Below are 22780 nucleotides of genomic sequence, written 5' to 3'. Positions count from 1 at the left end.
CTTTGAGTCCCAATAGGTGAGAATTAATATTTACGTCTGTCAGAAAGCAGTACCTAACCCAGTGAGGTTTTCCTGCTGCCTCAATCAAATTCAGCTGATATGAGCTTGAGCAGTGTATTTATATAGAGCACTTATAGATTTTGATTTCTATTTATTTTCTTGAAGAACAGTGGCTAGTAATCAGATAACTGCTCCTCAGCGTATTTTGTATGTGCTCATGGTACCCATAGCCATGAGGAAATCCCAGGTCTGGGGGCTGACTGCATCGTTATGGGCAATCCTCAGCGGGGAGAACGGGGGGAAAGCAAATTCTTTGACACCACCTTGCAATACTAAGAACTCTCAGTCGTTTTCCACTCAACACTGAACTACCTTAAAACACAGATTGGAGGACTTCACTGGGAAGAGATTTCTGCTAATCAATCTCTAGAATTTGTGTAGTTAAACATATCATTACCAATACATTTTTCAAAGTTACAGAAGTACATCATTTTATGCTCTGTTTGCTGGTCCTACAGCAGAAGCTAAGAGGGAAACTCTCTGCCATCTGCCCTGACGATGACAGCAATCATCCATGTTGGTGTACACACACCCCTCGCTAAACCCTTCCCTGCACTGGTAACACCAGCAACGGCATGAGGAAGGGAAAGAACAACCGATGTAATTAATCGTGTTCATGAGCAGACTAATACATGCTGCTCCTTTTGTTAGAAGACAAAGCCACAGTCTTGCAATGATTAGTAGCTCTTATTATTCATCCCATTGTCACAGATCTGATCAGTATTGCTGAACAGGGGCTGCAGTATGAATATTTATGATTAACAGTTCTGAAAATTCTTATTTTGGCTATGCTTTAAAATCAGCTTCAAGATGACAACAAGTTATAGCACAGCCAACTAAACCCCCCATGTAATGCAGGAATTATTTCCATTCACATCTTTAATAAACACTGGCCATGATTTTGAACTGAAATCCTGATCTTGGAAGCTTTTTCAAACACACAGAAGATGCCCAAGGAGAACAGATGACAAGTGTGGGCATGAAAAAGAAGCTGGAGGAAAATCCTTCCCCACAAGTCACCACATACATCTCCAGACTTCTACCCCAGGGATTATTTAACCTGTAGCAGAAGCTAAATGAGTAGCAAGGGTCAAAACCCACTGCTCACCATCTCAGAGGATGCAGAAGAGTATTTTTCATGAACAAACCCAAACCCGAGAGTAAATAGCTTCCTTAAAGATAACTAAAAACATAAATATAAATTGCATTAACCAAAAATTATGAACACAATGCAAGAATATGGCATGACATTCTGATGCTATTTTTCTGTAAGATGCTAGCCTAGGTAGCTGTAAGGACCCATTCTTACCTTAAATATCTGTTAATAAACTGGACCTAGGCAAGAATTTTTTCTCGGTAATTTTTAGTTTGTTCTCCCTCCTCTGCCATGCACAGTGTCCATATTCACATTCATCTCTAAATACTGACATTCTCTATACTGCTATTTTAAATCAGTTCCACTCATCCGAATTTCATGCTATGCATCCTATGACATTTATCTTTCAGTTCCTGGTCTGTACTGATGCTCTTTTTATTTATTCTATCTGATATTCTCAAATAAAGCAGTGGATCTTCAAAAGAAATCTTCAATCAAAGTGCAGTTCAAACTAAATCATGGTTCTGGCCAGGTTAAACATGTGACTTGCTGTCTCTAATGGAAAGATGATGGTGGAATATTTTGCTATTGGCCTCTGAAGGAAATCCTGGTGATTGATAGTTTTCTATTTCATTCCTATTCCCTCTCATCTTCTCAGACTAAAATGTAACATTCTTCTTTTTAATAGAGCATCCTTTGATGTTGCTGGGAACCTTGGGCTCAGATGATTCTGAAAGATTTAATGTTTATTTTTGCTATTATTTTCATTGGCTTGGTGGTAACTATTTCTTCAGCTCTGAAATAATTAGGTGTTAATTCTGTTCCAGGAAAGCAACAAATATGGGATTATTTTTTTTTTTTTTTCCGAGATGGGAGTAGCAGGCTGGAAGGAAATGGAAAACAGTCTCTCTGGCTTCAAAAAATGATGAAACAGGGAAGTGTGGCCACCTCTAGCATGCCTTTCTCATAAACTGTGGTTTAGCAGAGACAGATTTGAGGGAAATTTAGAAAGGTTGGTAGCCCCAGACCTGGAGCATTGCTGCACATTAAATTATACACTCTAATAAAGAAAACCTCCAGGAAACCTTCAACTCTGCCTCCTGAGACAGGAGTCCGAGGCTATGGTTCCTGGAGGGACAATGGAGTGTGTTCATGTGGGTTTGAAGGCCAGATCCAAGCCCCCGAACGCCTCCCTGGGTGTGCAGCCAGCCAGCACACGCAGGCGGCAGCTCTGTCAAAGCCTTGCAGCAGCGGTTTTCTTTAAATGCCGGTTATCCTTCAGCACAAACTTCCCCAAGAGTAACGCTGCAAGGGGAGCTGGGCTCCCTCCATCAGTGTACACCTGCTATCTCGCTGTGAGTGATTAGTTCGAGCCAATCTCCACTGACAAGTCTGAGTTTGGTAAAAGTCACCCCACATGGAGGTGGACACTGGGCAGGTGAGGATCTGCTCCATGGATCGGGATTTAGCCAGAGTTATGGTGGCCTTCTGTTGGGACTGGCAGATGAAACACTTGGCTCACCGTTCACCACAGGAACAACCTCTCCAGAAGCAAACCACATTTTCTGGAGCAGTTCGGTTGTAAAAGTTTAGGTTCAAAAATGCATGAAGTACAGTTTGAGAATCTGGAGAAATTGTTTGATAAAGCAACCATGTAAGCTGGAAGTAGATATCAAATACTTTGAACCTGGAGATTTAAACTGTGCACTCCATGACTAAAGCATGGTTTATTGTTGTTTATGGAGTATAAATGCTCCCATGACACAATTACCCATGAAGGTACAGAGTCTCTGTGTGACCCCAGAGTGCTCCAGGGGGCCAGGCACCTTTCTTTTTTGCTGTTCCCCAACACCCAAATAATTATTCATGTTCAGAGACATCATCACTGGGAGAGGTATAACCTACCCTCTTGCACTACTGGAGCATGTCTAGCCTACCACCGTTCATGATGTAGAATAAAACAAAGCTAGCAGCTTTCTTCATCTTTCTTCATCCTGAATGCCTCTCTGAGCTGGAAAACCACTCTGAGACAAATAGAGATGGGAGAAAAACATCCCATCCGGTTTTCCCAGCGGGGGATATTAATAAATGGATGCAGCAGTTGAGTAGGAGGTGGTGCTAAAAGAATCTCTGGGTGATGGGCACTGAGAGTAGAAAGCCAAGGGGAAGACAGTTGTGGAAAAGATCATCTCCATAGGATACTCCTACCTGCATTTTTCCTTCTGGCTTTAGCACAGATAAGAGTGTATTTGCCACCTCTGAGATGAGCATTACCATTACTCTGCTATCTCAGGAGATGCTGATAAGATAATCTTGTTACATTTCTGAATTGCTAAAATACGAGTTTTCTAGTCAAACGGTCATAAGTTTTCTAGTCAAAACAGCCACTGATAACAAGAAAATTGGAATAAGCCAATATATCTGGTTTTGCTACATAGACCTTTACTGAGCTCTCCATATTTCTGTCTGCTAAATATAATAAATTTATTTCCTGATTTTTAGGGCATTAAGGATTTTTATTGATTTTTTTTCCTTAGTAATTTATACAGTATAGCAGTTGCCTAAAAGAAATAGGCATAAGTGGAATAACATCAACCATTCCTCCCCTGACCTTCAAAAAGAATTGAAAAAAAGAATGTCATAAGGGCAGATTTTTAAGGATCAAGTCTGAAGACAATCAAATTACAGGGACATCACCACGTCCCGATCTCCATGTGACAGGGACTTGGGCAGGAATGCCACTGGGCATGCACAGACCATTCCTGGGGTGACCACCCCTACAAGGCTTGGGTCCGTCTCCAGTACATATTGAATCAGAGCCTCACTAATCAGTTAAAAAGGAAGAGACCTTTTCATGTGTTTTTCTTGAAAGTCTCCTTTGAAGTGCTGATCCAGGCAGGGTCTGACCTCCATAAGTTATGCAAGTACAAATTTACTTCCTTGGCTTCAGTGAATTCAGTCTTCCACTATTTATCTGATTTAATAAGTTTTTTTAACTTACCAGAGTCATTCAACCTGAATAAAAGCTCTTCAAAGGACAGACGCCAATCATCATTCCCTCCTCACTGCAATTACCATGTTTGGGTAGGTTCAGGTTATATGTCCTCCTCTGCATGTGTAGCTCTTATGGAGCTGTTGATCCTCTGTGCTTCCAACACTGTCCACAGAAAAGGCAGGACAATTGCATCCAAATGAAAGAGCAATGTGAGATGATGTACGAGAGAGAAACCTGTGCTGGTTTAAATTAGGAAAAGTTTGGGGTTCTTTGCTGTTTCAATGAAAGCTTGGACATTCCCCCAGGAGACCCTGGAGCTACAGTTACTCCTCCTGCTGCATCTCGGTGCTGAAGAGCATGGTCCCTCCTGCAGCATCTCGGTGCCGAAGAGCATGGTCCCTCCTGCAGCATCTTGGTGCCGAAGAGTGTGGTCCCTCCTGCTCTGCCCAGGGGCACACCAAGGATGAGCCTGACACCAGACAGTTGAGGCATGCTCACACTGATGCTCTGCAATCTCCTCTCTCACTGGAAAATGTTTGTGAGATATTTAATTTATAATTCAGATTGTTTGCAGAGGTGCTAAAGGCTGAAGGAAAGTCAACAGGTTAAAGTTACATCCAGCTGTTTGTTTTGCCTTGCATCTCAGCACAGCTTTTGACCCTTCTTGTATAAACCCTGACTTCCATCAGCAGGTTTTAGTCATTCGAGGACTTTGGTGGAGTTATTGACGTGCATGAATGCCTGCAAGTCCGAGGCCTTGGCTGAAAATCTCTTTAGTGCAGTTTGGAAGGTCAAGACATTAAAATACCTCGATTGAAAAATGTTAATATTTTAAGCACTCACATTAAAGTAGAAGACCTTTGCACCTGTCTGATTTTAAAAATTAATTTCAATAGTTATTTTGCCTATAGAGTTTTCCAAAGTATAGACCCTCTGAGAATTACCCAACAAAATTTCCATGAGCTTTTCTTCTGTGTTCATTTTTATTGCTGTGTTTGCTGTTAAATGTCGTGGTTCTTTTAACATGTTTTAATTCATTCATCAGTGATTTGGGAAAAAAAAAACCACCATAAAATGGAAGACACGGGTGAATAATAGATCTAAGGAATGAAAGAGAAAGGTTCAAGTATTGTTTAGGATTTGGTTGAAAAGATCAAATCCATTATTCAGAGCCAGATTCATTGTTCTAAAGGCGAGCTGAAAACACACAGAATATGTATCCTGTCACTTTACAGTTAAAGGACTTGCTGGCTATAATGTTGCCATATCAAAAAGGCTAAAAATACTGCTTTTTCCTATTCATTTTATCACAGAGCTTGTCTCCTTTCCACCTGTTTCATGTTCTGCTCACAAGCATCCTCTGCAAAGAGTGCTCTCATGTTCTGTTGAGGGAAAAGTCTCCTTAAAATGGTGATTGTAAAACCTCCAAACACATTCTACCATGTGCATTTGCAAAAAAATCATAAAAAAGAGAGGGATAATTGAGACATTGTAAAAGAAGAATTGGAAACATTTTAGAAAAATTACCTATGTAGAGCCAGTAAAGCATCTCTGTACTTTACAGGTGAAGAATCAAAATATTTTATCTAGACATTACTCAACCTGAGGAAAAGTCATTTCATAGATAACACACACAAGGGAAAAATACGAACATTTCAAGTGTATTTCAGAGAGCAATATTCGCTAGTTAGTTTAAAAGAAGGGCATCAGACAATTTTAAATATATATATATATATCTTTTTTTCCATAAATAAGGAGATATTTGTCACAGTTTGTATCCACCATAACTCCACAGGTGTTGCTGGAGTCCAAGGAAGTTTCAGAGGTGCTCCCAGTTTTGCAGATGTTTCACCTTGGAGCTACACTGATGTGAGCCTTGGAAATAAGATGCATTTCAGCCAGGGAAATATGTTCATTTGAATATTCACAAGGAAAAGAATCAAAGGGTTTGCAAATACTACTGAAGTGGATGACCATATTTACTCCTAAGCATGCTCCAAACCCGTGTTTGGCTTTAGTCACACATCTTGAAAAAGGCTGAGAGCACTGTTGACTAAAAACCATGTAAGAGCATAACAGCCGCTTACACGGAATAGGACAAATCCTCCACATTTTTTCGAAAGAGTGCTGCACTCCTCTTTTGCAGTATATTTCTATAGCAAGCAGCTCATTTCCTTGTGAGGCTATCAGCAAGATAACTATATTATTTTCTTTGTTTATTTTTAAGGCATATAAATTGCTCTAGTAGAAATTAGCCTGAGACAAATGTGCATCACAGACACACGTCACATATACGTCCCTATACCTCTTCAGTGGTCAGAACTGTCCTAGACATTAAGACTGTAAGATGTCAGATATTTCAGTTATGAAAAATACTCGGTTACATAAATCAAGCACGTGTTTCCCAACCTTTCAGCAGCAGATGGCTTTTACAAGAGGTGGGCAATGGGCAGGCATCTGACCTGGTGACCATGATGGCAGTTTATTCACCTCTGGCTGTTTACATCCTATTTTTCAGCTGGAGACATCAATGATCTGGTTAGCAAAGATCCAGCTTTGATGAACAAGTCGTTCCGTGTTTATGATTTCGTGGTACTCACCTGCACTGTTTCATGCAGTAAGATTAAACTCTGCGCTACTTGGTTTTGCCTAAGGGAGGATTTCTGCAAAGACAGTGTTTGTACCCAGACATATGAAATAGAAGAATTTCAACAAGGAATAGAAGGATTCCTCAACAATTCTCATCAAATAAACAGCTTCAGACAGCTTTGAGGGGAAAAGAAATAGTTTATATAACAGGTATGTGCTGAGGGCCCTTAATGAAGCATTTGAGAACCAGCTGATGACTGTCGCAGGCAGCCTGACTATGCAAGGGTATTTGCAAAGAATGATCACAAGTTTTCCCTCAAACTATGTGAGATGAGATGATGACAGGTGATTGGAATTTCATGCCTTAACCACAGAAAACAGAAGTATTTGCCTTCTGAATTTAAAAAAAACAGTAACACAAAACAAACAAAATCTTGGGGAGATATTTTTCAGTAACCTTGTCTTCCAGCATCCACCCAGTAGTAACTCACCAGCAAACACACAAGCAAATTAATTCTGGACACATTGTAAAAAATAAATATCAGCCAACAACCTTTTTCTGGTGACAGATTTCTGCCATTTCAGTGGTATATAAAAAGGACAGCAATGCATATCTTCATTTCTCCAAAGCAATAGAAGGGGCCAACTCATTATACATCTTCTCCATCTTCATCCAAAGAGCAGCTGCTTGTCCTGCCCACTCCACAGTCAGCAATGGCTAGCCCATAAACTGAAGCCAATTTGGAATAAACTCTGCTATTCGGTGCCCAAAGGCGCACGTGAAACTTGGACTGCTTTTGCAACAAAAGAGCCTGTTGCAATGGAAAGGACGGAAAGGAAAAAAGCAGCATTTATTACTTTTGTCTGTTGTACAGAGGGATTCTGAAAACTTATGAGCAACATGGATTAGTCTTAGGAACTTTAAAGTTCAAGTCATTATTCATGTTCTCTTATACATTTTGTTGAGGCTTATACATTTTTTTGCAAAGCAGATGAATCTCTGTTCAAGGTTTACCCAGAGGCACAATGATCTCTGCCAGCCAGATACAGATGAACACTCTGAGCATCAATAATACTTACCACATCAGTTATGACTACAGAAGACAAAGTACTTATTCTAATACGGATCACAATAAAAAAGCATAGATCATAAAACTTGGTCAAGAAATCTGATCACTGAATAAGGCAATAGCTTTGAAATATATCTGCTCCACACACAGTCCTAAAATCACTCCCAAGACAGTTCAGGTTGCTAAATTGAAAGTCTCTTGTGAGTCCATAAAGATTAACGTGGTAAGCTATGTTAAATACCATTACATGCCACTGTGATTGCATTAAGCAGTGCAGCTAAAATTTGGTTATGATAGTGAAGGAACACTAGACTATGATATAGATGTATGGCAATTTTAATTTCGACTTTTGAAAAATAAATTTAAACTAATTTGCTAAAGACCATTTAATGACATGGGAAATTAGTTTCCCTGAATTAACTTATTATTAAATGCTTTTGTTTACGAGTATAGGAACCCAACAAAGCACAAAAGCTCATTGACTGAGCTTTTCGCTACCTTTGTACAGTAAATTATACATTGCTATATAAGCCAGAGAGGGTATGAAAGGCTGTGTCTAAACTGGTCTGCAGCAGCTACTCTTTGGCCACCAAAGCTGCTCAAAACAGTGGTACCGGGGTCCGTGGGTATGGCATGCTGCCCCCAGGAGAGCTTCCCTGGTGCCAGCAAGGGACCTCCCACCAGATGAGGTCAAGGTCAGGGCTCACAGGGAGCAAACAGGGCTCAGGCTGGGACTGAGCCCATCAGTAGGATGCTGGCAGTAACTTCATTGAGGGAAAAACCATGAGGCTGTTCATCTTTCATTTAGTATTTGCTTGAAAAGATCACGATTTCCATCCTGCCTTTTCACATCTCCAGTCCTCCCACCAGTTGCATTGTAGTCCAAGCAGAGTTTAGCATCCAGCACCAACACGGTTCCTACTCTGCTAAGAGTGCAAACTCTTGGAAAGAGACTAAACTCAACAAGACAACTGGGAGTGTGTCAGGTACATGCATCTGAAACCCACAGAGACCAGCACAGAGCCCTCGTTTCAATTACAGAAGTGGTTTCAGTGAAGCCACTAAGAGCTTGCATTGAGCTGGGGCCCTAACACCGCTCTGAAATGCCACAGGGAGCCTCTGGTAAGTCAAGTGGTCTTCTGATATGGGGCAGCATAAGAGCCATTCTTCACTTACACGTTAGTGAAAACCCAAACACATAACGAGACTGTTATACAGCAGAAAGGAGCCGAAATGGCAGCAGCAACCTGCTCTGAGCATCCGCACACTTCATGGCTCCAACCTGAGACACACAAGAAGCACCTCATGTGCAAAGGCTGGGATCCATGAGGGATGCGGAAAGCAGCGGAGCAGGGGGAAAAGCAGGCAGGAGACACCAGCCAAGCGACAGGGGCACTGGTAGCATCGCCTACGCACAGAAACAAGAAAATAATAAAGACAGAAAAAGATAAGGAAAAGTGGTGCCTGGAAAGCGTTTTGAACTATGATCAGAGAAACTCCAACCACTTGAGCCTGGCTACATGGAGGGAATCAGCGCCTTGTGCAACCCATATAAACAGACCCGTATCACAAAGCATGACTCCATCTCAGAATTTCTCTTCCTCAGAAACCTAATTTCAGCTAAATGCTAGAGTGACAAGTGTAATAAAAATAACACTATAAAATGCATGAAGAATTTCCTTTCCCAAATATCAGATTTTAAAAGCAAAATAAACATTAATTCTCTGCTGTCCTGCCAGTGACACTGATGTGATTCATGGCTATTCAGCTGTGCCAGGCTATGTTCTTTTCTTTGAGAAAAAGAATATAAATCTTCAGATGAGCTATCAAAGGGCTTTATGGTTAATTCTGTATTATCCTTGAATTTAATGCCAATGGGTGGGAGGAAAATAGGAAAATCCCACAGAAGAGGAATGGAGCATCAGACAAACGCAGAAGCTCCCCAAAGGTTAATCTGAAATCAGAGGGTTTTTTCTCATCCCTCCCATGAAACATGATGCTGGCGATTCCTCCCAAAATGCCCCAGGAGCCAAACCCTGCAGAGGAGCGACGGCTCTGGAAAGCACGGGGAACATGTTGGGCTGGCTTCTGCTCCCTTTTTGCCTGCTGTGCCCAAACCCACTCAGCGCAGCTCCCCTTCAAAAGCCAGAGCTATGGTGCTCCGTGTCCTGCAGGGAGGGCTCAAGGCTGTGTCCGCCTGGCTCTCGAGCATACCCGCAGGTGTCTCACCAAAGGCTGAACAATCCCCTCTTTTTATCGTCTGTGGGAATCCAGTAGGATTTTCCTAATTTTATTTTCAATAGGTACGGATATTTTTTTTATTGAGATGAGTTTGAAATTAATTAAAAAGGAAATGAAGACATACCTGCATATCTGATATAAGCATGGAATTTAACTGAAAGTGGTAAAAAAGATTTTATATCAGCTTTTACTTGCACAGACCACAAATTAGCCACTGTCTGCTCTGGTCTCAGGAGTTTTACCTTGCTCTGATCACCAGGTTGTACCATGTTAAGAAGCACCATGTCAAGTAAAATGGATCAATATCACTGATGATATGTGACTCCCTGGTAAAACTCACTGATAATTTTATTTTTGAAGTTTTTGTTCTTGTAAAAATATGTTGACCGGTGTGGAAAGTTGTGTTTACAGGATCAAAGAAGCAAAGGGCAGGGCTGTGCCCCATCCTGCACCCAAGGGATCTTGGGGTAGGGACCCCCCAACCTTCAGCTGTGCATGGGAGATGCCTCTCCACTGAATGTGCCAGTGTGAGTTACAAGTACTGTGAGGATGGGGATTTTATTTTTCATGCTGTCACCTGTGTGTTAGCAGCTGGATAGAGGCTGCTAACTCCTCCATGGAGCCAAGAAGCTGTCGGATCATGTTAAGGAACATTGAATGCTACTGACATGTTGTGAATGAATATTCATGACCATTATTCTGCAGTCTGCACCCTATATAGGCATTATCTGAAAAAAAAATAATAAATTCTGAGCTGATCTCTCAAGCTTAAGTCACAGAATTCTGTCAAAATAAAACATGGTTAAAAATAACGAAGGCGGTAGACTGTGTTGTCCTTGGCACAGATTGCTGCTTCCTCGGGCATGTCTGGTCCCCAGCAGTGTAAAACACGCAAGCTCCCCAAGGAGAAGCTACAGATGGGTGTCACAGAAACTGCTGTTGTACTAAAAGAAATAGTTTTACATTTCTGGGCATTTAAAGAAAGGAAGAGTAGTGCTCGGGGCCCCCTCTGCTTGGTTTACACAGCAGGAGGAGTGGCCGCCCCCCCACCCCCAGCCCCCGGAGCTACCCCCACAACTTTCAGACCTATGACCCCAGCCAGCTTTTAAGAAACTTCTGGGAATTTTCTCAGAAAGTTCAGGCTTTTTATTTGTCATGACTCAGAAACCAACAGAAATCAAGGTCAAAGCATGAATGGCCAAGACTTTCTATAGTTTAAATTGGTGTCTTTTGCTGTCTGGGCTCTGGAAAAGAGACTGAGCAATATGATGGGAAAATTGCTGATGCCACAAATTACTTGAAGCCAGTCAAAGGTCAAAAAAAAACCCAAATAGACTGTGAGGACATTTAGTGGGTACCAAACAAGTCCAGTTAGTTGGCAGGATGCTGGTGGAGGAATCTGCATCTTGCCAAAGACCATTAGTATAATTTTTGGAAGATTTCTTGCAGTTGTGTAGGGATTAGACCTGGAAATCATTTGCAAGAGCAAGCTCATTTGCTCACTGTGTGGTATTGCTCATTACAAGTAAAGTGCTAGTCAGCATAAAAACAGAGTAGAAATCCAACAGTATGAGGGATACCTTAGTATCCCACCTGTTGTAGAATCTTTGTCCCAGCCTAAACTTATATATTTCTAGAGTGACCTTACTTGGAAAATACACTCAGTATTTCTCACTACCTTGAGAGCTGGACATACATAGAAAGTTATCTATGTCAATAATCACTTAACACATGAAAAATCAAAAAGATAGGATAGTTGAATTCAAGAGGAAATAAATATAAGGGTATCCTGTAGAGATTTATGGACTTACAAAGAGTAGAGTGAGAGACATTAAAGCTGACACTTGATCTGCCTTGCTGTATATAAACCACCAACAATTTCTAACACAAAATTAATTTTACTTTTGATTTATTTTGTTTTGCTGATGAAAAATCCTTCCACAGAGTAAAGCACACCCTCCTACAATGACAGCATTTGAGAGATCCATGGAGAAGGACCTGACAGAAGTTATCCCTATAAGCCCACAGGTGATGGAGCCAGAGCTCGTGCCTCCTGCCTCCAGCACACCCCCCATTTCCCAGGTATGTACGTGGCCTGGTCCTGTGGTCAGATGCTTTGGAGCAGGGTAACACTGAGGTCATGGGCTCCACAGGATTTTAAAAATAAATTCATTAATTAAAAAATCAACACCTCCTAGCAATGAAAATACCCAAATACACTATGTTAGGTTAAAACAAATAAGGAAGATAGACCATCATTCACTGATTAATTCAATGATTAACTATTTGGGTTTGTAACAACTAATCCTAAGAGATTTTTCTCCACAGCAGCTGAGCCAATGATCAGAAGAAATGGATGGAATAACATACAAATATGGGCCATCACACAAAAAAGCAGTGCCTGTACTCTGGGGATGGCAGGAGCTGGAAACTAAGAGCGGGTTTGGCCCCTGAAGGGAGGTCAGGGAATGGCTACATCTCCATATTGATTAACTCGCCATGGTACAATGTGGTAATGATATGAACACTGCTCTGCAAGTCAGAAACACATCTTAAAGGCTGGGATCAAGGGACAGGAGCACGAGTATGTCGTGCATACATATAAACAAATGAGCAGAAGGCAGCTTTAAAATGGGTCAGAGCTGAGCAGACAGTCAATGCAATTCTGTGCAGCAGTCAAGAAAACTGACACGGTCTTTGAATGCAAAAGGCAGAACAAACAAGAGAGCAAAACTGTCTTTTCCAAAAAAGAGCTTGTCTAGGCTGCTGTACAAGTCAGAAGATTTAGAAACTCACTGTTGAGGAAAGTCCCAATAACATCACAAGACTTGCTGGTTTCAGCTGGGATGGAGTTAACTTTCTTCTTGGTAGCTGGTGCAGGGCTGTGGTTTGAATCTGGTGTGAGAACAACGTTGATAGCACACCAGTGCTGCTGGGTGGTGTTTATACTGAATCAAGGACTCTTCAGTTCCTTGGGCCCTGCCAGCGGGAGGGCTGGAGGGGCACGGGAAGCTGGGAGGGGACACAGCCAGGACAGGTGACCCCAACTGGCCAAAGGGACATTCCATACCGTATGGCATCATGCTGAGTGTATAAACTGGGGCAAGAAGAAGGAAGGGGGGGACATTTGGCATTGTGGCGTTTGTCTTCCCTAGTAACCGTGTACATGTGCTGGAGCCCGGCTGTCCCGGGGTGGCCGAACCCCTGCCCTGCCCGTGGGCGGTGGGGGATGAATTCCTGGGTTTGCTTGGCTTGCGTGCGCGGCTTTTGCTTTACTTATCGGACTGGCTTTGTCTCAGCCCACAAGTTTTCTCACTTTTGCTCTTCCGATCCTCTCCTTCCCCCCGCTGTGGGGGGAACAGGCGAGCAGCTGCGTGGGGCTTGGTTGCCGGCTGGGATTAAACCATGACAGAGGATAGCTGGAATAACCGCAGTGGTCCACTTTCATCAGCTCTCAGCTAGGAGGTGTCAGCTGCACATCTGCCGTATCTATCCCACCCACCAGGGAAGGGGAGACTTGAGCTCCATAAAAGACCTGGCTCTTTTGTGCTTTTGAAAAATCTCCACAAAAGTTTAAATGAAAAAGGAAAGGAAAGAAGGTGGGGCTGGTATACTCAGGGCTGACACGCACCTCAAGCAAAGACAGCCTCACATAAATAATGGCTAAAATTTACCATGGAGGTGGTCAAAGTCAGACAGCAACGGTATCGGTGGCCACTTACTTTCACTAGGCAGTTTGAAGATCAAGCATACCATGAGGTGAAGGCTTACTGGAGACCTGCAGGAAGGGGGTACGCTGTCCTTCAGGGTGCCAGGCAAAATCCTGCCACATACTTTATCCATTACTTTGAAAATTGTTCTCTTTTAGACAAAAGAATGTGAAATAGAAATTAGTGGCCATGCTACAAACTACTAACATGTGAATTAGAATTACTTAAAACATCATTAAATTATGTTGTAATGTTTATTGCATTTTGCTTATGATATAATATTTCTATTACAGTCACAGAAATAAATGATTTAATTTCTCCAGCCCGCACTCCAGATAAAGCATTGTACTTGGAAGCTATGGAGTATATATGTTAATCAGCTCTGCTGCTGCCCATGCCATTACCAGCCCTATTCATTTGTTTCCTGTTGTCATTCTTGATTACACATTTTTAGAACAGATTACTGTAATAACAGGGGGCGGGCAGGCAGTTCTCCTGCTACGAGTGTCCTTGGATCAATCTTCTGATCACAGGTGAAATATATTTTTCTAATAAATTGCCAGTCTGCTTTATGTTTTCTGCAACTTTTCAGTTTTGGAAATCAATTAATATTAGTGATTCCAAGGAGAGGTAGTTAGAGCTTTGAAAACAACATAAAGAAACACTACTGAAAGAGTAAATGAAATACGGTACTGTTACTACATGAAACAGCAAACTGAGGAATTGAGTGATTTTTCTGTGCCTCCTAATTCAGCACCCTCCCGGAGCAAAACTGCTCAGCCTCAGAGCTGGAGATCTCAAGCGACGTGCTTGTAACACCAGCTTTTTCCTGCTGCCTTGTTCTGGGACTGTTTGTTTGTTTTGGCTGTTTGGTTTGTTATTGATTTCTTTGTGTTTTAAAACCATCCTGAGCAAATTCTTCTGAGTGAGTCTTTTAATACGGAACTACGCTCTACTCTGTGTCTGCAGGTCCGTATAGACCCATGGACAAGCTAAGTGTTGCTGAAATGGCTAATCCTTTCTGGGTTTCTTTTCAGCAAAACTAGAATTACGTGGTATATGGTATACTTAATGCAGTGCTGATGAATTACAAATATATGCTCACGTACTATCCACAGCACAGCACATCTAGCTGCTGCCTTTGAAACAGAGTAATTTTGGGCATTTGATCATACATACACCCTGTCAAAATACCACAGAAATCTGTACCTCAGAAGAAAAGTCAACTAGCAGCCCTCCCCATCTGCCATTTCTGAGTAGGTAGGCACTCCTATGACTGCTGAATTTTATCAGAAAGCCACTGATTAATAACAAAGACCAAGACCAGCACACCGCTACCCAAAAGGCATCTTTACATCTGGATTTCCCTGTTCCTGTTGACCAGCCTTCGAAGACCACCTCTTCCTATTTATGCCACTAGCAAATATCCAACTGCTTCCCACGCAGACAGGGACTTTAGGACCTGAACTGCACCACAAGTTTCCCCAGAGCTGTGGTGAGCCTGGCACCACTTTGCACAGAGCTCACCTTGACTCCAGATGCAACTCAGCCTTTTCAGTTATTGAGGCTGGAGCAAAGAGACTTAATAGACATTGGGATGAGTCACTGCTTTCCATCAGCTGAAACAAAATAGGACAGGAGCCAGTCAGAGCTAATAATTAGAGTATAAACTCAGACTCAATAACAAAGAAGAGCAGCAGAAAACCCTAGATAGATAAAGCTGGAATAAGAGAATAGGTTGTTTCATCTTCTCATTTCTTTTATTCACACAGTACAAAATTACTCTCTCAAAACATTCCCTCAAACTCCTCTTTTCGGAGGTGTGGGTCATGGGGAGAACAGACTCCTTACATCCTTCTGAGGTCTAGCAGCCACCAGATTGTGTCAAGACCTTCTCACCACAAGCCACCACATGGACACAGGTGGCTGCTGCAGGTGCCACCCTGCTTACCCACCTGCCGAAGAGCTGTGGCACCTCTTGGTGACCAGAGCATGGAGCAGCCTTGGCTCCCCTGCCACCGGCTGGGTGTCCTAAGGCACCATCCAGACTGGCAAGGGCTGAGCCAGGCCAAATGCTGGGACTCTGCATGCTGAGGGGAGAGCTTATAGCCCACTGGATTTACACAGCTAATGGACCCTTGAGGCATGCTCAAGAGAGATTTTGTTCAGTCATCAATCCAATGAAGACCACAGTGGCAGATATGTACCTCACCTTTATGCAAAGGGCTCATCATCTGAAGCTTTCCAGCTCCCCCAGCATTACTGCAAGCTCCGTGGCCAGCTCAGCCCAGCAGGCTCCATTTGCGCCTGACAGGCTTGGAGGAGCACTCCTGGACACAGCATCTCCCTTCTCTGTTCCACCTTTCCAAGCTGCAGGGTGTCTTAGGCTCTCCAAGTCAGCTTTGTGGTGAACTCTGAATAGCAGAATACTAAAGTATAAAATATTTTCTACTCAAATATAAGAAATGCATCCCAATTTCAGCTGTGCATAGCAAAAACATCCTGCTGGAAAAGCCCCGCGCTGGAAGGAGGGTGCAGCAGTGGAACAGGCATCTCATCAAGCAGTACTAAGAGCAACCTGCACCTCCCACAGCTTCTCCTGCAGCTCCACACCAGCCCATCTCCCTCAAGTCCACATCCCCCATGGGGTGGGGACTGCTCTGTCCCCACAGCTGACTCTTTCCAGTGGCCTCACAGTGATTTCCTTAATTTCAAACACAATGCAATAAACCTCCAAGTGCTTACAAGAATGACTCAGTAGCCCATTCAATAAAGAGCTTTACTTTAATTAATGACTTTCTTTCAATAATTACTTCACTTGTTTTGAATCAGGAACTGTGGATTCACTGATAAATTGACTGATTTGAAAGATTTATTCCCACTATAGCTTCTGCAATTTGGTCTTCGTACAGCAACGCATCTCGTTGATTTACACCTGGCATTCAGTGGCCCCTGCAGCCAGCGGCGGGGGGGGGGGGGGGGGGGAAGCCCACTCCTCAGCTCTCCTGGTGCCAGCAACACAGAGGTGCAGCAGAGCCAGTGCTGCCGGAGGTGTGGGCTGCCAGCCTGCGGTGAGGCTCACCCGCTGCGGCTCCACTTGTGCTGCTTTTGCTTTTTCCTCGCCGTCCCTATACGTGTGGCACAGGGCACAGACCAACATCACGGTGCGGGGACACTGCAAGTTATTCACCCAGTAGCACCTGAGTGCCCAGTGTTGTGTGTGGGTGAAACGGGCTCATGCTCCAGAAATAGTCTATGTGGCCAAGGTCAAGGCCTTTCATGTTTTCCAAAGAAAAGAATCAATTACTAATATCTAATTAATTTATGTATTAATGTAAACACTAGCTCAGGTTGCCCAAAGAGGTGGTAGATGCCCCATCCCTGGAAACGTTCAAGACCAGGTTGGATGGGGCTCTGAGCAAACTGACCTAGTGGGAGGTGTCCCTGCCCATGGCAGGGGGTTGGAACTAGATGATCTTCAAGTTCCCTTGCAACCCAAACTGTTCCATAATTCTGTGAATTTCTGAGCACATTTCACCCTTGTAGATCATTCTGCTGGATGACCCCGATTTGCTTCACCTGGTGGCAGTTATTGGGTTGGCTGGGAGACGCCTGCCACTGCTTCCCATGGCAAGACTCTACAAACATTATCTAACTCCCTTTTCAAGTGCAATTATTGGAAACAAACTTTTCTGCCATCTGCATTTGCCTGTACTGCTTTGATTCACTATGTTTCATACGGTTCTTTTTTTTTTTTTAATTCTTTTTTGCTTGAAAACAGAAAGCCTCTTAGAGCAGTGGCAGAGCTTCAGAATCTCTGCACTGGATGTGAAAGCAGCATGGGGCACCTCCTCGCTGCCAGGGGCCCTGGGAGAGCGTGCCTCTCTCTGAGCCCATGCTCAGCCCCAGCTGGATTTGGAGTGGCTGTGGACAGTCTAGCTGGAGGGGATGGGGCTCCACACCCTCTGCAACGGCTGCTGCTTGCAGGAGAAATGTGCACAAAAATAGTACAAGTTATTAAATACTCAATTTGTCAGTAAGAAGACCTATGCTAACTAGGTTTAGATTTACATCAATTTAATTGTTTGAGATTAACTAGCATTAATACTGAATGAGCGTTATGTGTGTGTCTATAGAGGCTCATTTAATCATCTCACTGCATTTAACAACTGGAATTTTTTACATGGGTCAGACTGCTTTCCACACATTTCCAGGCAGTGTCCTACCAGCCCGTGGTAAAGGTGCACGCTTAATGGGTAAATGCCAGAACGGGCTATGAAGTCCTGCCAGGAGACTGAAGGACACTGCTACAGGTGTGGCTTACAGTGAATCCTTATCTGATCGGTTCGGTACAATCCTGCTACATTGGAAGAATCTTATTGGAACTGCGCTGTGGTCCAGATCTGTAATGAAACTGAGAGCACATTTCTGATTATATTTAACACCTTCTGAGCAGCACTGAATTTTGGTTCCCCATGGCTTAGCGCCCTGCCTGGTTGCTGTTGCACAGCACTCTGCTGGGATAATCCTCAGCTCTGTGCATCCACTGGAGACATGCTTTAACATCCCTCCAGCCTCAGCTGGTCTGTGCTGTGCTGTGTGATGATGAAGCCACATCTGGAGCGCTGTGTCCAGCTTTGTGCTTCCCAGTTCAAGAGAGACAGGGAGCTACTGGAGAGGAGCCAGTACCAAGGTGAAGAGGGGACCAGAGCACCTGCCTTATTCAGAAAGGCTGAGAGAGCTGGGCATGTTCAGGCTGGAGAAGAGGGAGAGGGAGAGGGAGAGGGCATCTCACCAGTGCCTACAAAGATCTTAAGGGCGAGTGCCAGGAGGACGGGTCCAGGCTCTTCTCGGCGGTGCCCAGCGACAGGACAAGGGGCATCGGGCACAGGCTGCAGCACAGGGGCTTCCATCTGAGCGTGGGGCAGAACTTGTGCGCTGTGAGGGTGAGCACGGGCACAGCTGCCCGGAGAGGCTGTGGGGTTCTCCTGCTCTGCAGACACCCCAACCCGCCTGGACGCGGCTCTGTGCAGCCTGCTCTGGGGGACCCTGCTCTAGCAGGGGGTGGGACGGGGTGGGCTCCAGAGGGCCCTTCCAGCCCCCACCATGCTGCGATTCTTGATTCTGTGTTGTCCACCACAGCATAGTGCCTGGGAGCCTCATTGCATGAGGATTTCTCGAACCATTCCAGATCAGCATCACATCAACAAGGCAGAACTCTAATGAAAGAGCTTTACCCCTTTGCAATGTTTCTGGTTACATTAAAAACGTGTTATGCCATATATATAACTGTGGCATGTACAACCACATGCATGCATGCAAAAGAGCCTTTTAAAATATCTTTTTAAACTTTTCACAATCCTTAAGCTATCCCAACGCTTGCTTCATCTGCCTCTCTGCATTTTCCTTTTCCCTCCCTGCTCCGGTGTTTGCAGGCGATGTTATTATATGCCAGCTTCCGTGACAGGAGAAATAAAATCCCGACATCGAATATTTTCACGGAGCTTTTTTCAGGTTAAATGAAAGCAGATTTGGTATGGAGAAGCTAATCCTTTCAAGGCGTATTTAGCTGTCTCCCCAAGGAGCGGATCAAGTGGTGCCGTATTTCAGAGCTCACCAATCACATTAAAAAATATTTCATTCTGCTGTGAATACCTCTAATGCCTCCCTGCTTAATATGGGAGCCTAGGCAGGAATTTTGTGCACTTTCCCTCTGCTTACCAGTGTGAGGGTGAGTGAAGCCCATAGGAACTGCTGGATGGGGCAGGGATGCAGCGCAGGGTGTGAGCGCGTTCCCTGAAACCACCCTCTGCCCGCGGAGAAGTGCAAAAGAAAGGCACAGTTCTTGCCTGTTTAGACCAATCATTTGTGTGATCAATTAAACAATCTGCTGAACTGTTGAGAGGAAAGAGCCTGCTGTCAGTCATTTACTGCTCTAAGCTAGTCTTTTCTCATTGCCAAACTGCTTGCAGGCTCTTCAGGTATATATATATTTTACTTAGAAATGTGGGTTTTCTGTAAATCTGTTTAATGTTTGCTTGCTTATTCACTGGGTTTTTTTATGACTACATCAGTTTAGAAACAGAGCTATCTGGATGTAAGATGTTGCAATCAGAAATCAATTTTAGGGGCTGTGTGTGCTCAAATATCAGGTATCTGTGTGTTCACAACCATAGCAGCAAAACACTTTGTTAATTTAAGTATTCAGTATAGATTAGTTATAGGAGACACAAAGATTTATTATCTCCATTTGGCCCTTTTCTGCTGCTTTGCTGAAGGCACGGGATGAGCTGCTATCTGCAAGCTTTGAATCCTCGCAATGTGCTCCTCCGGGATGGACCGAGCTCTGACCCCATGGGGGGACAGCTCTCTGTCCCCTGGGAGTCCTTCATCTCCTGACTGTCTTTTCATTGCAGATGCACCTAGACTTCGGCAAAGAGCTTTTTTTTGTTGTTGTCTAGGGGGAAGGGTTGTCTTTTAATTTTTCATTTCCCACAGGAATTGGAAGGTGATCGAGGGCTTTTTCACAAATGTTCACTTCTATTGAACCAAAATATACAACATCACAATCAAACAGGTGGACCTGGTCCCACTGCTGCACAGCATCAAGCACTGCTTCTGGCACAGGAGATGGAAACTGGGATGTAAAGGCAGCCCTCTGGCACTGCTGGGAACTGAAATTGTGGGTTTTTTTCATAATTAAGTATCCTGCAAAACTGATGGGGCTCTGTGGGTCTCAAAGGAGAAACGGAGCAGAGGAAGGAGCCCAGGTGCATCTGTCTGCACTCAGGCGATGCTCTAAAGGACTTTGCTGGCCAGTAAATGGCAAGGGCAACCAAATTACTCCCAAATACACACCAGTATTCTGGTAGAAAACTAACCTAGCCCTGTTCTTTTTTCTCATTGAACCACACTAAAAGATTAATAAGGAAGATGGGATCTTCAGGAAAAGGGCATACAGGTTTTCTATTAAGAAGTCTATAAGCCTACCCAGATCAGCAATACCAGCAGTAATAAAACATCTTTCTGTGATTCTCACAACTGAGATTAAAGCCTTCAAGCAGTCCACAAGATTAAAGAAATTACTTCCATAAAGCATAATCTGTTACCCTTTCCAGACTTGGCTTAGCCACACAGTCAATCAGGGAAGAACATTTCCTCCTACTAAAAAAAAAATATAATATTTTACAGTGACGCTTCTTGGCAAAAAATAAAAATGTTTAGCAATAACAAAATCCAGCTTTCTTAGACCTGGCTTCTCCAGGACAGTGACTACAGGCTGGATGTTGTAAACCACTTGTCAAACCAAGCCCAGGGTCAGCTCAAACCCTGCCTTCTGGTTTCTGTGGCAAGGTGGAAGAGGAGTCCCTCTCCCAGCATCCTGGGATACCTCATTCTACTCACATCGCATCAGATTCCACCGTGCTGAGCATGCATTAGATCACAAACTCTACACTTCATAACGAGCTACAGAGAAAAATAATTTTTCTGGCCTAAAACAAATTTCAATCTGACTGAAATGTCACTGATTTGACTGAAAGAGCAAGAAATCTACCTGGAGAAGCTTTCAGGTGACCTCAAACCAGATTGTGCTTTCCTCCTTTAACCCCGTGTGTACAAGATATACCAAAAGCCTTCTCCAAGCCACCACTTTTCACCCAGGTCTGCCCCTCGGCATCAGCCACTGCCCAGGAGCTGAGCAGCCACCACTGCTGCCCTCACGTTATGGCTTTCACAGGGCAAGGGCCAGAACTGGAGCAGGAGAGAAAACAAACCAAAGATTAAGTATTTTTTCTGAAGGTTATTTAGAAAGATTAATGCCAGTGCACAAACTTGTTGAATTAGTACCCAAGTTAATTGGGGACTGGATAATTATACGTTTTCTATATACATAGTTTGTTATGTATATTATGTAGATGAATAATAATGTAATAATATTTCTTCTATTCCTAAACAGCAAACTCACTGTTAATTCAGTTTTAATGTAAAATGTCATTTACGAAAGTGTTATCTGAATAACCTGCCTGCCCGCACCAATGCTCACCAGGAGAGCAGCATCTGCCAGCCCAGCCACAGCAGCTGCATCCCGCATCATCCCTGTCACTGCCACAGAAGGAGACATGCAGAAAGGCAGCAGGAGCCCCCAGGAAGGAGGGGGTCAGGGCTGCCACCAGTCAAAATATAGATTTTGAACATACCCTTCATTCACACCTGGAAATGTTTGAATGTAGGCTTCGGTTTGGTGGGGCTCCAAAGCCTGCCATAAAATGTTGTGTCCTATAGGGGGATTTTTAGTTGGAGAGAGAAGCACCGAGGGGGTTTTGCAGAGCCGCTTTGCCTCGCCTTTGGTGCAACCTCCCATTTTAACCAGAATTGCATGGCTTCAAACACCTCTGCTATTGGGGTTTGATGTTTTTAAATTATTGCAGCATAGTTGATCAAGGAAAAAAAGAGGGAGACCAGGCACTGAAGAGCAGCCTGAACCTGAAAAGCCAAGAGGGAAGAAGCAGTGATGCTGCTGGCCCCATCCAGCACAGGGCATGCCTCTGGTTGAGACATTGCCAGTGTTAAAGGCAAATTAAAAGCACATTAGGAGGAATCTCAAGATTTTCGACAAAAGGTTATGGAGGAGTGACGCAGGGCAAACTGCTTCACTTAATTTATGATTACAAGTATTGCAGAAGGACGGAAGCTTCTATTTCACAAAATTATAGCAGGAGTAAAAGACTCTGGGGAGCCAGCTTAGCTGGGAGGGATCGCATTGGATAGGAGCGATGCAGATGGTAATGGAGTTTTAGCTTCACTAAGTGACACGATGCCAATAATAATGGGCATTACAGGAGAGCAATGCAAATTTTAACAGCCAAAGTGTTGAAAAACCCTTTCCTGATCCATGGGGATGCTTCCCCCACCTGGTTCTGCAGGATTTCATAGTACCAACCTCCAGGGGAAGCCAGGAGGTGAACCTGCACCAAGGAGACTTTCTATGTATGCTAAGATAGAAAGAACGAAAAAATAA

At 43.6% G+C, this 22780-nt stretch overlaps 1 protein-coding gene across 2 annotated transcripts in view; it reads right to left on the bottom strand.

Annotated features, from left to right (window-relative positions):
• Positions 1-22780, bottom strand: part of TCERG1L (transcription elongation regulator 1 like) — a 160046-nt gene that overhangs the window by 13125 nt on the left and 124141 nt on the right. For both annotated transcript variants that reach the window (XM_080403427.1, XM_080403428.1), the window contains exon 13: positions 1-22780. This exon is cut by the window's left edge and continues 13125 nt beyond it; it is cut by the window's right edge and continues 22497 nt beyond it. The gene's annotated coding sequence lies outside the window, so the exon portion shown is untranslated.

Source organism: Falco punctatus (assembly GCF_963210335.1).
Source record: "Falco punctatus genome assembly, chromosome: 9".
Taxonomy (NCBI): domain Eukaryota; kingdom Metazoa; phylum Chordata; class Aves; order Falconiformes; family Falconidae; genus Falco; species Falco punctatus.
Note: the sequence above shows the minus strand (reverse complement) of the source record. Positions and strands in the feature narration are given on the sequence as shown.